Source organism: Protopterus annectens, chromosome 8.part1 (assembly GCF_019279795.1).
Source record: "Protopterus annectens isolate FY-2018-M chromosome 8.part1, PAN1.0, whole genome shotgun sequence".
Lineage (NCBI taxonomy): Eukaryota > Metazoa > Chordata > Ceratodontiformes > Protopteridae > Protopterus > Protopterus annectens.
The window spans coordinates 224,204,848-224,220,686 of NC_056742.1; positions in this window are offsets into that span (position 1 = coordinate 224,204,848).

Here is a 15,839-nt window from a genome sequence, read left to right on the forward strand (position 1 = left end):
GTGTTATATCCAAAAGTTGAAACTGGATGTACTGACCTACTCCTTCATCCAGATATAAAATCTAATTAGAAGCATTTTTACAGAAGGAAAAGTCACCCATGCCACCGTACCCTATGTTGCAGACTTCTCCAACAATATTCCTTTGTAAATATATTCTAACTCTGTGGATGAATAATTTCAGGGATCAGTAAGAAATAAAAATAGAAATAAAAAATGAATATTAGCAGGTCTATAATAAAAACAATACTGTGAGTGGTTTGCACCAGAAAATCATTATCAATGAAGAGCACATCATACACTTGGGGGTCAGATGTGAGTGATAACTTTATACCACACATTGAAGCAATAATCCAAAAAACGACTCAGCCAGTAAATCCAATAAATTTATTTTCGTAGTACTGAATATAGATTTCTCTTCTCCAGCGCCTCGGCATAAGCCTTTAACAGAGTATAACAAGAACCATTTCTCATTCCTTTTTATAGTAAAAACAGTTCTAATAAAACAATTAAAAAACAATTAATTATAACAACCATTTCCAATTAAGCTCTCTGTTTAACCCCTTAGGGTATAAGGTGTCAAATTTTAAAATAATCAATGCTTCTTTCCATTGTAATTTATTCTTAAGGCATATACCTTTTTCACAATGCACTTTTTCCAAAACTGTGCCTATTAATTTATTTCCATCACTGTTATGATACTTTTTAAAGTGTAAGCCTAATGGGCTTTCCACCTTTTCATTTCTAATATTTCTCAGATGTTCTAAAAATCTAACACGAAAACTTCTTTTAGATTCTCCTATATAAAATAAATTACACTCACATTTGAGCACATAAACAATACCTTCTGTATTACAACTGCAACTATCATTCACACTAAATTTCTTTCCATTTATTCGATCAAAAGAATTCACTGTCTGGCTACATATACTGCAGTGTCCACATGCTTTAAAACCACAATCAGATATGCATTTGGTTAATCTAACAGCAGGAAAAATAAAATGAGCATGGACTAACATATCCTTAATACTCCTTCCACATTTATATGACACCATAGGTTTTTGAGGTATTAATTCCCCTAAAAGAGGATCTTGTATCAAATATTTCTAATAGAACATAATTATTTTAACTAGTTCCTCTGTATATATTCCGTACGTGGTCACAAAGAATATTTTTTCCACTTGTTCATTATATATATTTTTATCTGGTTTACCCCTATACTTTACTTGCTTATTAGTTTGATTTTTTTAAACTCAGATTCTTTTTAGCTTGTTCTACATTTTCTATACTATAACCTCTTTTTATAAATTTACTACAGATTTGTTCAATTTCTAATTCCTTTTGTTGTCTATCACTGGTCAATCTTGAGATATGCAATATAATTAATTGTAAGGAATTGCTGATATTAGATGTGGTGGATGACAACTAGTCCCATATATAAAATTATTAACACCCTCAAATTTATAATGGACTGATGTCACCACATTATTATTTTTCACTTCCAAATTCACATCTAAAAAAGTCACTTTATCTCCCCACTGAACTCCATCAAACTTTGTACCAAAATTATTACAGTCTAAATCCTGAATGAAATTATATACACTTGAACTACCCTCTTCGCACAAAAAAATCAAATCATCTATGTAACGATAATATTCTACCACATGATTTCTAAAAAAGCACATTCTATACAAAAATTCTATTTCAAAGTGACCCATAAATAAATTTGCATATACTGGAGCAAACACTGCTCCCATCGCTGTTCCCTTTATTTGTTGATATAAAATATCATTAAATTCAAAATAATTATTTTTAAGACACAACTGTATTAAATCAATTGTATAGTAGGTCAGTGGAGTATCACCCAGATGAAACTTAAGAGCTTCAACACCTAATTCATGTGTAATATTCGTATACAGGTTTTTAACATCTAATACTATCCAATACCTATTTTCATTCCACTGAATTCTGTCAACTTTCTCCAGGAAGTCAAAAGTGTCTCTGATATAAGACGATAATTTCACAACCTTAGGTAGAAGTAGTTCATGTAACACAATTCCTATATTGTGAAGAAAATAATTACATGCAGACACTATTGGACGACCTGGAGGGTTACATCTATTTTTATGTAACTTAGGAAGACAATAAAATTTGGCCATAGTACATTTATCTATGGAAAATTTCTTCTCTATGTCCTTCGTTGTAAAGTAGCCCAGCCTGTACCCTTTGTATATTAATTCATTATATGCCAACAAAGCTGTTTCATATTCTTTCCATGCTGCAGTTCTATATATTTCATCATTATTTAAGTTGTCCATACACATCTTGTAATACTGTTCTACAGTCATTACAACTAACTTATTGCCTTTATCTGAAGGCTTGAAAATAATGTCATTTCTGTATCTCATACTTTTCAATGCCTCCCATTAATTTTTAGTCAAATTATAAGAAACTTTTTTCTTTTGTTTAAAAATATCTTGCATAGAATAATTTACTACACTAGAAAAATGTTTCACTGTCTCATTAGTAAAAGGAGGTATATTACTACTTTTGATACTAATTTTATCAGTAGGCAATAAACAATAAACATTCATAATTTCATAATTTTCAAAGAAAGAATTAAAAGAAAAAAATTCCATAGAAGTTGTTTCATTTAAAGAATCATTCATTTCAAAATAATTTGTTAGTTCTATATTACTTTCTTTGTGCCTTGAAAAAAAACATAATAGATGTAATTTCCTTACTAATTTAAAAACATCTATTTTAAATGAATGCATATTGGAAATAACAGTAGGAACAAATTTAATACCACAATTTAGTACTGCTATTTCAGTATCTGAAAAATGACAGCCAGTTAAATTAAAAACATATTGTTCATCTGGCTCACAATTAATATTATTAGTCTTAAAAAAATTAGTACCATCTTTTTCTTTTCCCCTGTTGGTTCTGTTGTTGTTGTCTGCCCCGCATTGTATCTGTTTGTCCCCTTTTCTGACCTCTCTCACTTGTATTGGGTCTGTTATGAAATTGTTCATACATATAGTCACTTTTTTGGGCTGGGGGAAGTGAATGAAAGTCTGCATTTTCATCCGACCATTCTCCTGAAGCTTCAGTTGCCTCCGACATGGCAAACAAGACACCATGTTTTTTCTTTGCTACTTTTTTACCAAAAGACCCGCCCATATTCTTCTGATACTTTTTATTGGAGAATGCTGTCTCATTAGCATAGTCTCTAAGATCTCTCTGTAGTTTGCGTATTTTTCTATCAATCAATGTTTCCGTCTTACTCAATACCTTCTCATTCAGATCTTTTAACACACCCTCAAACCTAGGGACCGTCAGGGAGTTACACAGACCTGAACACAACTTAGTAATATCACTTTTAATCTGTTTTTGTTTTAACAGATCTCTTTCAACTAAAATAGCCAGCCATTCTGTTGTACAGCGATGTGCTGCCATCGCCCATCTTTTGGCAAACTGCACATCTTCTACATTTTTTTCGTCAAAGGGTGTAGAAGGATTCTTATAAGGTCTTAGTCCTTTTGGAGTAATATTTAACTCCAAATACCTTTGCAGGCTAATAATATTATAATGTGTTGCATTTTCTTTAAAAGGTAAACTTTCAAGTTTTTTAACAGTACCTTGTAATTCAGCTGAAATAGCTGTAGTATGATTCTGTCCTATAGTGGAAAAGGGATTAACTGTTCGCTTTTGACATCCATCCAGCAACACTTTATCCCAGATCTTTTGCGACTCGCCCAACTGGGATGCAGAATTCATACCCCTTTCAGGCAAACGTTCTCCCACCTGTAAGATATTTTGCTCAAATGTTCTCTGAATAGTTTCTCCCAGATCCTCTCGAAAAATTCTGGGAGTTTGAAAAGAGGAATCACTGGCCATGCTGAAAATATATTATACCACACAATGAAGCAATAATCCAAAAAAATGACTCAGCCAGTAAATCCAATCAATTTATTTTCGTAGTACTGAATATAGATTTCTCTTCTCCAGTGCCTCGGCATAAGCCTTTAACAGAGTATAACAAGAACAAGTTTTCATGTTAGATTTTTAGAACATCTGAGAAATATTAGAAATGAAAAGGTTGAAAGCCCATTAGTCTTACACTTTAAAAAGTATCATAACAGTGATGGAAATAAATTAATAGGCACAGTTTTGGAAAAAGTGCATTGTGAAAAAGGTATGTGCCTTAAGAATAAATTACAATGGAAAGAAGCATTGCTTATTTTAAAATTTGACTCCTTATACCCTAAGGGGTTAAACAGAGAGCTTAATTGGAAATGGTTGCTATAATTAATTGTTTTTTAATTGTTTTATTAGAACTGTTTTTACTATAAAAAGGAATGAGAAATGGTTCTTGTTATACTCTGTTAAAGGCTTATGCCGAGGCGCTGGAGAAGAGAAATCTATATCATATTTGCTAAACTGATGTGATCCACATTCCTTAACTATTTAATGAGATTAGGTGTAGCTAATGGTGTGATCACTTCTGATTTTTTTTTTTTGCTGACAGTAGCTCTGTATCATCTTATATTAGAACTGGATAATGAATCTAAAACAGTAGAAGAATCAATAATTTGGCTATTGCTTGGTTAAGTGCATCACATAATTTCAACATCCTTACTCAGTTTTGGTTGTATAATAAGAAAAGTGCCATCAGTATGAGTAAGAACATGGGAAAAGTAAGAAACAGATTGGATTTTCCTTTTTTATTGTCTATTAATTAAGCTATATTTGGCTACTTTCTCTTTGTTATAGTCCTAGACTTTGATAAAGTTATAAGATGATTCCTATGAGGTGGCTCTTTTACTATCCTAACTCTATCACTTTTTTAAAATCATATATCTTCTTACTTGTAATTAGCAATTTATTTAAGTCAATAACAGAGGCCTCACTCTCTTTATAGATTCATAGGTAAGTACAAGGCTAGCTGACCTTGTGGGCCATTTTAAGCAGGACAGTTTCCTCTTTTCTGTTCAATTTAACCTAGCCCATTAGGAGAGAGGCTGGCCTTACCCATCTCATCAGCAGTAATAATATATTTCCACTAAATCAGAATAACTGGAGTCATACCATAGATAATTTAAGGGGACACATGCATAGGGTTAGGCTTTTAGGAGCTGCTTCTATCCATTAGTAATACAGGGGGCTGTCCAAAGCTAAATTTTCTGTTTCCCATCCATAGATCCAAATTGCACTTAAACATGGACAGGGATGAACTTTGTTTTATATGGAGAGGGAGTATGTTCAAGAGCAACAGCATCCTCAGCAAGCTATACCTGTCCCTCCAAACCATTCTGTTGAAATTGCAGAAATGGTTTAGATCCCAAGCCTGAGTTAGTTCTAAGGCCATTTGACATACTGATGTGCAGTAAATCCAAAAGTAGTGGGTCAGAGGATGCCTTGTATGCCAGACAAAATTCATGTCTTAGCAGTTTGCAAGATACCTAGCATGATGACAAGTCTTTGAGTGGGTCCATGTAGGACAAGTTGTTCAGGCCTTGTATTGTTTTAGTAAGGTGTCTCTGCATTTATTCCAGCTGATGCATGTGTCTGGACAGATACTTGTCAAAGGGGGCATTATAATCAATACTCAATGACTGGCCTAATGAGAGCTGAGAAAGGGGGGGGCAGTGACATTGCCAGGTCTAGACATAATCCTTTTGTTTACAAGCTGTGCAATATAGAAGGACTTTCTTACTATAATGGACACATGGTCAAACATTAGGGTTCCATTATCCCAAAAACCTGGGTCAACTTTTAGGGGAATATCATCAATGTGGTAGTTCCAAGTGGTAGATAACTTATATTGCATTTTTGGCATTCAGTTTCAGTCCGTGATTTTGACTCCACTTATTTATTTGGGACAAAACTTCCTGCAGGATGGCTAAGTCATTTGGGGATATAATGGCTGCTTCTAACTTACAGTCATCTGCAAAATTAGTCAGCCAGAGCCCTCTGCTATTAGCTTTTACTTCAGAAAAGTAAATGCCAAATAGGAGAGACTCCACTGGTATCTGATCTCTTTGTGGAGGTAACTTCCCCTATTTTGATTCCATGCATTGCACTTGTAAGCCAGTTAGTAATCCAGCAGGTGACACATGGGTTTATTCCCAGATTATTTAGCTTAGCTTTAGGTTGAGGTATGCAATATGTACTGTTTTGCCTTCATCCATTTAGTGACCTTATCAAAAAAGTCCACAAGATCGAGTAAGCATGGCCTGCCTTTGACGAATCTCAACTGAGAGTCATCCAGTGTTTGGAGGTTCCTATGTCCTGTTTGAGTTGTTCCATGACAAGTCCTTTCATTGCTTTGCATATGAGGCTGGACAGACTTTTGGGTCCGTGAAAGGTTTTCTCTTATGTAGGGGGAATGATTGTAGCTATTTTCCATTCACTTGGTACAAAGCTTGTAGCGAGGCTGATATTAAACAGTGTTGGTAGAGATGTGGCTAAATTGTGCTTCATGCTATTTAAGATGTATCAAGTAATAGTTACCCATTATTGCAGTATTTTTATCTTTTGATAGCACTCTTAGGACTTGGTATTGCATGATAGCTGGAGGCAAGTCATTTTCAGATATATCTTGAGGGACAAATACAGGGAAGAGAGTGGTAAAGTTAGAGCTAAATTTATCGGCCAGTAGGTTCACTATATCTTCAGCTTCAGTGTAGGTCATATCTGTAAACTGTCAAAATTTTTGTAGAATGTCCAGACTTTTGCCTCATATTTTTGGTCTGTTCTTCATAAAATTTGATTTCTGGCAAATGACTGTGAACCAAAGTCACTAAATAATGGCAGACATTTGAGTTTCAGATTTTAAAACAGTATAAGAAACTTCTCTGTGTGGAAGATTTTCAGTACATATATATCTAGTTAATCACTGTATATTAATCAGATCAGATGATAGTAGCTGAAGTAGTGAACTTAAACTCATCCTAAGTAAAAAAAAAAATAATAAAAAACATGTAATTTGAAATATTATACAGAATTACTAAATATTCAAAAGTAATCCAAGCAGGGTAGACAGTCTGTTTCCAGTCGAAAATCCTTTAAGTACCCAGACAAGCGAGCCAAGTAAAACAAAAATAGCAGAATAGTTTCCACACAAGCTTTCTAACTATATACGTTTTATCAGGCACAGGATCGGTTTATTGTGCTATAAAACACAGTGTATTGGTGTACATGTTAAATTCACATCCCTTCCTCCATCAGTGTGACATTCGAGCTGGTCCTGCCCTACATAATAGCTGTCAAAATATAACCCTTATATACTTTAAATAAAATTAATAATGATGTGGTACCTGTTATTTAACCAGAATATTAAGTCTGTGATTTTATCCAAGACAATATATCACATGGCTGGAAATATATAAACCTTAGACCATTTGACAATCTAAACATATACATAAATATATACAAATGTATTAAGCACTGAAAAAGAGTTTATCTCAAAAGCTTTTATTGGTACTTTTTGCCTAAAATAAATTGTTTTGTGGTGCACCGGTGAGTCTTCAGATTTCTTGGCAGTCTTTATATAAATATATACACAGATCTCCTAGCATTCAGAAAATGCATGCTAGGGGTGTGACCAAGATGTCAGAGTGAGAGCAACATTTTCCTGATGCTCTGCCTGTGAATTTCTATTTCTGACAGGATTTTCTTAATTCTACTTAAAAAACACAGAAGATGTTTTTTTCACAAGTGTTCCTGCTAGTATTGTGGATTATTCTCTGGAAAAATCCAAACTTCTAGTAACTTTTTCTCACAAATTACCTGTCAGAACTTCTACAGCTGTATACAGATTGCTGCAGGCATGAGTCATTCAAAATCCCCAGTCCAGGAGAGCTCCATGAGAAAGAAACTTCAAACTATAATTACCAGTATTCAAAACCTTTTGACAAAAATTGATAACTTGGAAAACATTATGGAGAATATGAAGAAAGAAAGTAAGAAACAAATTGAAGACTTGAAAGAAATAATTACAAAACCTTCAGAGCAAATAGCAAGTATAGAGGAATCAGTAAATGAAATGGTTGGAAAACAAATGGAAAATGACAATCAAATCAAATTCCTTCTGAAACAAAACAACTCATTAATAGAAAAAATAGAAGACTTGGAATCAAGATCAGGAAGAAATAATATCAGCATCTTTGGACTCCCTGATAAGATGGAAGGAAACAATATGATCCTTTTTCTTAAATTAATGGTTACCCAAGATACTAAACCTCCCTGAAGTTCTATCTTTTGGTATTGAGAGGGCTCACAGATCACTAGCAAACTCATCTTCTTCAAAAATCCAACTTCAGTGAGATCTATTATTGTTAAATTCTACACAAGATAAGGACTTAGTACTGAGAACTGCATGGTCAGGGAACCCAATTCAAGTAAATGGAAGGAACATTAGATTTGACAATGACTACACATCTGCAACAATAATAAAAAGAAAAGCATGCATTCCTCTCACCAAGGACTTACAAAAAGCTGATATAAAAGCACAGATTCTCTTCCCAGCCAGAACAAGGATTACCCGTCCGGATGGACAGAAAATCTTCAACAACCTTCAAGAAGCAACAGCCTTTGTTAAGAGAAACAACTTATTAGACAAAGTAGAAGAAATGGACCTTTCTTTACCAAGTTTGAAAAGACAAGCTACCAATGGTAAAACATCAATGCATGACAAAACTAGCAAAAAATTTAAATTTAATTTAATTTAATTTACTTAGGCCCTTGGACCAATAGCCTAGTACCTACCTATGAACCTATGCATTCCTGCCATCTTTGCAATGAAAACGCAGAGCTCTTAAAATAAAATAAAACAATGAAAGCTCCTAAATGCCCTTAAATAGGCATAAGGTTAAACAATTAAATATTGTTGTTTTATCTTGTATAGCAGAAGTTTAGTAAGACTGTCAGTACTTCAGGCCTGCTGGCTTCAACGTGCATTTGCCAGTACTCAAAACATTATTATTCCTATCAGTATCCACACGGATCACTACAATTTCCCTCCATCCAGGTTTTTTTTCAAGACTACCTCACTGACTTGGATTCTAATGGTTCTTTCCCTCACTAATAACCTAAACTTAGCATTCATTTAGTGAAGTGCCTCAAGTCCAAGTGTTTACACAAAAATAAACAGACTTGATTTGCTTTGAAGTTGCCTGCTTCATATAAACTACATTGCCTGCCAAAACTGTCAAATGACCTAGTTTACCATTCCCTAATATTGTTATAGTGAATGCCACAAAATCTACTATGTACAGTCACAGTTCCTCATTTTTTCACTTTAACATCTCCCAGTAATAACAAAGGCTCTCTTTTCAACTTGACCAAGATATCCGACCATCTTTTGCATGCTTGCTTTTAGCTACTACCTCACTGCAGGCCATTACTTGATCTTGTATGTGTACTAAACTGAATTCCTTTATCAATCAGAACAAGCTCTGAGTTGGCATTTAAGGACAGAGTATTTTATAACAGTATGCAGTATGCACTAGTATCTATTTTGAGATTACTTTTCCTGTGATGTACCCAATGAGTGTCGGAACAGCAAGCCTAAACAGAATAAATGATACTGGAAAATGAGAAAAAAAAATGAAATGTCATATTACTATATTGATGCCTGAAACTGTAAGTCAAGTTTTACCTACTTTTGCAGGCATGCAGGAAAGATAACTAAAAAAAAATCAAACTCTTGTTTGCAACTGAAGCCAAAATTAAATCATGCTAGTGCTATCAGCTCTTTTTCGACTTTTCATTATCAACTATCATTCCAAATGTGTCCAGTAGGTGGCATAGTACTGCAGGTGTATGGATAGAAGTAAAACCATATAATTCTCTTAAACATATATTACTTCTTCTTCTTCTTTTGGCTGCTCTTGTTAGGGGTCGCCACAGCAGATCATCTGTTTCTATTTCTTCCTGTCCTCTGCATCTTGTTCTGTCACACCAACCACCTACATGTCCTCTCTCACCACATAAATAAACCTTATCTTAGGCCTCCCTCTTTTCCTGTTACCTGGCAGCTTCATCCTTAGCATCTTTTTCCCAATATACTCTGCATCCCTCCTCAGCACATGTCCAGACCAACGTAATCTTGCCTCTCTGCCTTTGTCTCCAAGCTTTCCAACCTGGGCTGACCCTCTAATATACTTATTCCTAATCCTGTCCACCCTCATCGCACCCAGTGCAAGTCTTAACATCTTTAACTCTGCCATGTCCAGCTCTGACTCCTGCCTTTTTGTCAATGCCACTGTCTCAAACCCATATGACATAGCTGGTCTCACTACCCTCTTGTAGACCTTCCCTTTCACTCTTACTGGTACTCGTCTGTCACAAATCACTTCTGATACTCTTCTCCACCCACTCCATCCTGCCTGTACTCTCTTCTTCACCTCTCGTCCACACTCACCATTACTCTGAACTGTTGATCCCAAGTATTTAAACTCATCCACCTTCACCACCTCTACTCCCTGCATCCTCACCATTCCTCTATCCTCCCTCTCATTCACACACATATATTCTGTCTTAGTCCTGCTGACCTTCATTCCTCTTCTCTCTAGAGCATATCTCCACCTCTCCAGGGTCTCCTCCATCTGTTCCCTACTCTCACTTCAAATTACAATGTCATTTGCAAACATCATAGTCCATGGGGACTCCTGTCTGATCTCATCTGTCAACCTGTCCATCACCATTGCAATTAAGAAAGGGCTCAGAGCTGATCCTTGATGTAATCCCAACTCCACCTTAAACGCATCCCGTCACTCCCACTGCAGACCTCACCGCTGTCACACTACCCTTGTACATATCCGTTACCACTCTTACATACTTGTCTGACACTCCTGACTTCCTCATACAATACCACAACTTCTCTCTAGGCACCCTGTCATATGATTTCTCTAAGTACACAAAGACACAATGCAACTCTTTCTGACCTTCTCTGTACTTTTCCATCAACACTCTCAGAGCAAACATCACATCTGTAGTGCTCTTTCCTGGCATGAAACCATACTGCTGATCACTAATCATCACCTCACTTCTTAACCTAGCTTCCACTACTCTTTCCCATAACTTCATGCTGTGATGGATCACTTTAATCCTTTTGTATTTACTACAGCACATCACCCTTATTCTTAAAAATCGGTACCAAACACTTTTTCTCCATTCCTCAGGCATCCTCTCACTTTCCAAGATTTTATTAAACAATCTCCTTAAAAACTCCACTGCCATTTCACTTAAACACCTCCATGCTTCTACAGGTATGTCATCTGGACCAACAGCCTTTCCATTCTTCATCCTCTTCATAGCTATCCTTACTTCCTCCTTGCTAATCCACTGCACTTCATGATTCACTACCCACACATCATCCAACCTTCTCTCCCTCTCATTCTCTTCATTCATCAGCCCCCCAAAGTACTCTTTCCATCTGCTCAACACACTCTCCTCGCTTGTGAGTACATTTCTCTCATTATCCTTTATCACCCTTACCTGCTGCACATCTTTAATAACTCGATCTCTCTGTATAGCCAATCGGTACAGATCCTTTTCTCCCTCCTTAGTGTCCAACCTTTCATACAACTCTTTATACGCCATATCCTTAGCCTTCACCACCTCTCTCTTTGCCATGCACCTCATCTCCTTATACTCTTGTCTAATTTCTTCATCTCTCTGACAATCTCACTTCTTCTTCGCCAACCTCTTTCTCTGTATACTCTCCTGTACTTCTTCATTCCACCACCAGGTCTCCTTGTCCTCCTTCCTCTTTCCAGATGTCACACCAAGCACCTTTCTAGCCATCTCCCTTACTAGTTCTGCTGTAGTTACCCAGCTATTCGGTAACTCTTCACTGTCACTCAGTGCCTGTCTTAACTCTTCCCTGAACTCCACCTCACAATTACCCTTTTTCAATTTCTACCATTTGATCCTTGGTGCTGCCCTCACACTCTTCCTCCTCTTCTTGATCACCAATGTCATTCTACAAACCACCATCCTATGCTACCTAACTACACCTTCCCTGCCACCACTTACAGTCTCCAGTCTCCTTCAGACTGGCCCTTCTACATAAGATATAATCCACCTGTGTGCATCTCCCTCCACTCTTGTATGTCACCCTATGCTCCTGCCTCTTGTTAAAATACGTATTCACCACAGCCATGTCCATCCTTTTCACAAAATCCACTACCATCTGACCTTCTGCATTCCTTTGCTTAACACCATACCTACCCATCACTTCCTCATCCCCTCTGTTCCCTTCACCAGCATGCCCATTGAAATCTGCTCCAATCACCACTCTATCACCCTTTGCTACAGTCATCTACTCCTTAGTGCATGTACTGAACCAACTACTTTCATAAGGCACTGGACATTACTTTTGGACAATCACCAACTATGCCTTGGCTATGCAGCAACCATCATTTCTGCCTTTACCCTCTGAGGTCCAAAATTGCCAAATGGTCCTCACCTGGGCATACCTTGCAACTATACATATTTTCACAGAATGTCCAGATTTTTGCCTCATATTCTTAGTCTGCTTTTCATAAATGTGTGGTTTTCTGGCAAATTAGTGGCAAATCATTGAAGACTGAAGTCAGAAAATAATGACAGACATTTGAGTTTCAGACTTCATTTCCTTCAAAAAGTTCATGTTAATGCAATAACTGTTATTCTATCAACTTTCTAAGTTTGTATTTAAAAATTGTCCCTATTTTTTGGCCTTTGTCCTACTTTTATTAAAGGCTTTGTCCAGATTTCTTGCTGTAAGAGGTTGACAGGTATGACTTGCAGTCCTTCAATGTACGTTTAAATAATTCCAAACCTATTCTTGTTTTGGATCCTGATGACCTTTAGACAACAATTTACTGTTTATGTAGTTACCTGCATTACAGACAGCTTGAAGCTGCCTGCCATGCAGACAAGACTGGACTAATGCAGAATCAGTCAATAATAATTAATATTAAAGGCTGTCATACTTCATTCAGTTCACAACCCTATTTAAACTAATTAGGAATCTGTACTTTAGAGTTTAGCCCAGATTGATTACCTTTGTCAGAGGAAGAATATGTTGTGATCATCATGAGATTTGATAAAACAATGTCAGATGTAATAATTAGTTTAGTGATATGACACTCCAGGTGTACATAGCTGTGAAGAACTAGGTATTTCTTCATTGTAGCTGTATTTAGGAGCTTGATGTTTTACAATATTAGTAGCCACTATTTGCTCGTGCTCGCTTTGTCTTTGCTATTTTTCCATTTAGTAAATAATTCTCTTTTAGTCATAGTCCCAAACAGTAAACTGCTGTTGCATACTAGTTTTCCGGATTACAGTATAGGTACTATTAATACTTGAATGTCCCTAGTTGTGTTTGTTGCCTTAAATTAGTTGTGTTGATCAGCTTTAAATGAGGCAGAGGCTGTGCACTTGTCTTCTCTGGGCAGTGATTGAAACAGGTCCTTGTGGATCTCATCATTCAAGTTGTCACAGAATAAAATATATACACGGTTAATCCTGATATGTCTAGCATGACTTGAATAATAATACATCACAACAATATATGCCAAACCTTGTATATGTACCAGGATGAAATGCCATCTCACATTATGAAAACAGCTTCAGTGAATTTGAGTTTTATTTACTTCAGAAACAGCATTAACATTTTTAGCAATCTAGTCTGACGAGTATGCCCTGAAATAATTAACTGCAAGGCAGACATGATGTTAAAATCCAACTAAAATCTGAGTCCCTGGGCCACTGGACATGGAAGTAAGTAAATAAATAAATGAAAAATAATCTAAGAGAACATGATGGGAAAGAGAAGAGTGCTGTACACTCCCTCTGTTTGCAATACATCCCAGGATAAAAATGTTGATATTCTAATTCTCCCCTCATAGTTTGCCTTCCGATCAGGTGTACACAGTTAAATCAAATGGCTATCATCCCTATATATTTACACATCAGACAGCCATGCTGTTTCGGATGCAAAGCAAAATAATAAAATATCATATTCCCCAGAAACAAATATATAAGTAATTATAAAAAAATGCCCTGCATCACAGAAAAAGGAGATGTGATATACCATTATACTGATGACTGACTATTCAGTGCCCATGAAACCTAATGAAGTCAACAGCCAAGCAAATATAGGACAATTACAGTTCATGTTTTATTTAGCCTTTGGTGATCAGGTTAATCCAACCAGCCTAGCAGCCTCTTTTCAGAGGATATCTGAGCTGGTGTTTATATTACTAGGGGAAATGTATCCAGAGCATTAGGAAACTTCCCTTACTCATCTCTGTTATGATTGGGACCCATTTTTCATGAACACTTCCTGGGTCCATTCCAGTTGAGAAAGACTGGCCCAGTGAAATAGGGAGACAGATGGGAAAAGAAGGAGATAATGGAGAGGTGAGAAAAATGAAGAAGAAAGTCAATATCATGACCAGAGAATACATGCAGGATTCCGAAGAAATGTTTCAAAGAAATCTATTTAATGGAGATGAGTCAGCAAATGGTGGATGTACAATTATGAACCTCCAGTCAGGAGAAATGAGGGATGATTCAATCTAAGAACTGATGATGCAGAGTGAGCCAGAAAATGAAGGAGACATTTCCTGATAAGACATTATGGAGTAAATACAAAAGGAGGATGCAGAAACAACTTTGAAGAAAAAAAAAAGAAAACATATGCAGAGAAAGGAAAAGAAGGCAAATGGGGAGTAGCATGAAAGAAAAAAAGCAGAAGAAAAGGAAACTTTTTTTGTGGAAAAGAATGTTTGATAAGTAAATGTGATAAAAGAAAATAGTATATTTCTGAGACAATGGAACATGATGTAAAATTATGAATTTAAATGTTATAAATGTAGCAAAATTGGATATTTATGGATGCATTCTAAAAATAAAAATAAGAAAAAAGAAAAAAATAGATGAAAATGAAAAAGAGAAGAAATTTTAGAAGTAATAGAAATACAAGAAAAATTAGATACGAACAAAATAATAAAGAACACAAAAGAAGGATCTGAAATAAGTGATGAAGACATAAATTGTAACATAGTAAAAGAAAAATATATATATATATATTGGTGAAAGGGTAAAATACAGAAAATATAAATTTAAAGGGACAAGTACAAAAGAAAAAAGAAAGGAAATTAATGAACTATATACAGCTAATGGTTGGAGTTGGTGTAACGGTTAAGGTGTCAAACTCCCTGACACAAGGTGCAGTGTTTGATTCTCCCTTTTGGGAGAAAAACTTGATAGGCTTGAATGGCTCATTAAGGTAGATAGACCATTAATTAACTAGAACCCTAAGAAACCATGAATTTAAGGAAAATGAAAATTTTAGAGTACTGTCTGTGAATGTATTAAGACTATAGCAAGGAGAACTGGAATTTTGGAGTGTCATGATACATGTGATGTACATGTAATTATATTGGAAGACACAAGATTTTTAACACATGAAGAAAGATTACTATCACAGAAGTTAGAAGGAAGATAGATAATCTGATATTTGGGAAAAGAAAGAAGTTTTCTAATAGCCATATTCTGTACAAATATAGTAAGGTATTAGATGTAACTTTAACAAAATGGGAAGATTAACCATTATAGATTTAAAATGGAAAGAGCATGTTTATATAATTATAACACTATATGCTTATATTAATTGTAAAGAAAGAGAAAGCTTATTCCATCAGATTGTATGCTATGTAGTAAAAATATGAGTATTATAATAAAAGGAGACATTAACTGTAATTTAAGAAATAAGCATGAAAAGAAAGGAAATTATATAGGAAAATGTTTGAAGTTATAATATGTCTAGCTTTACTATA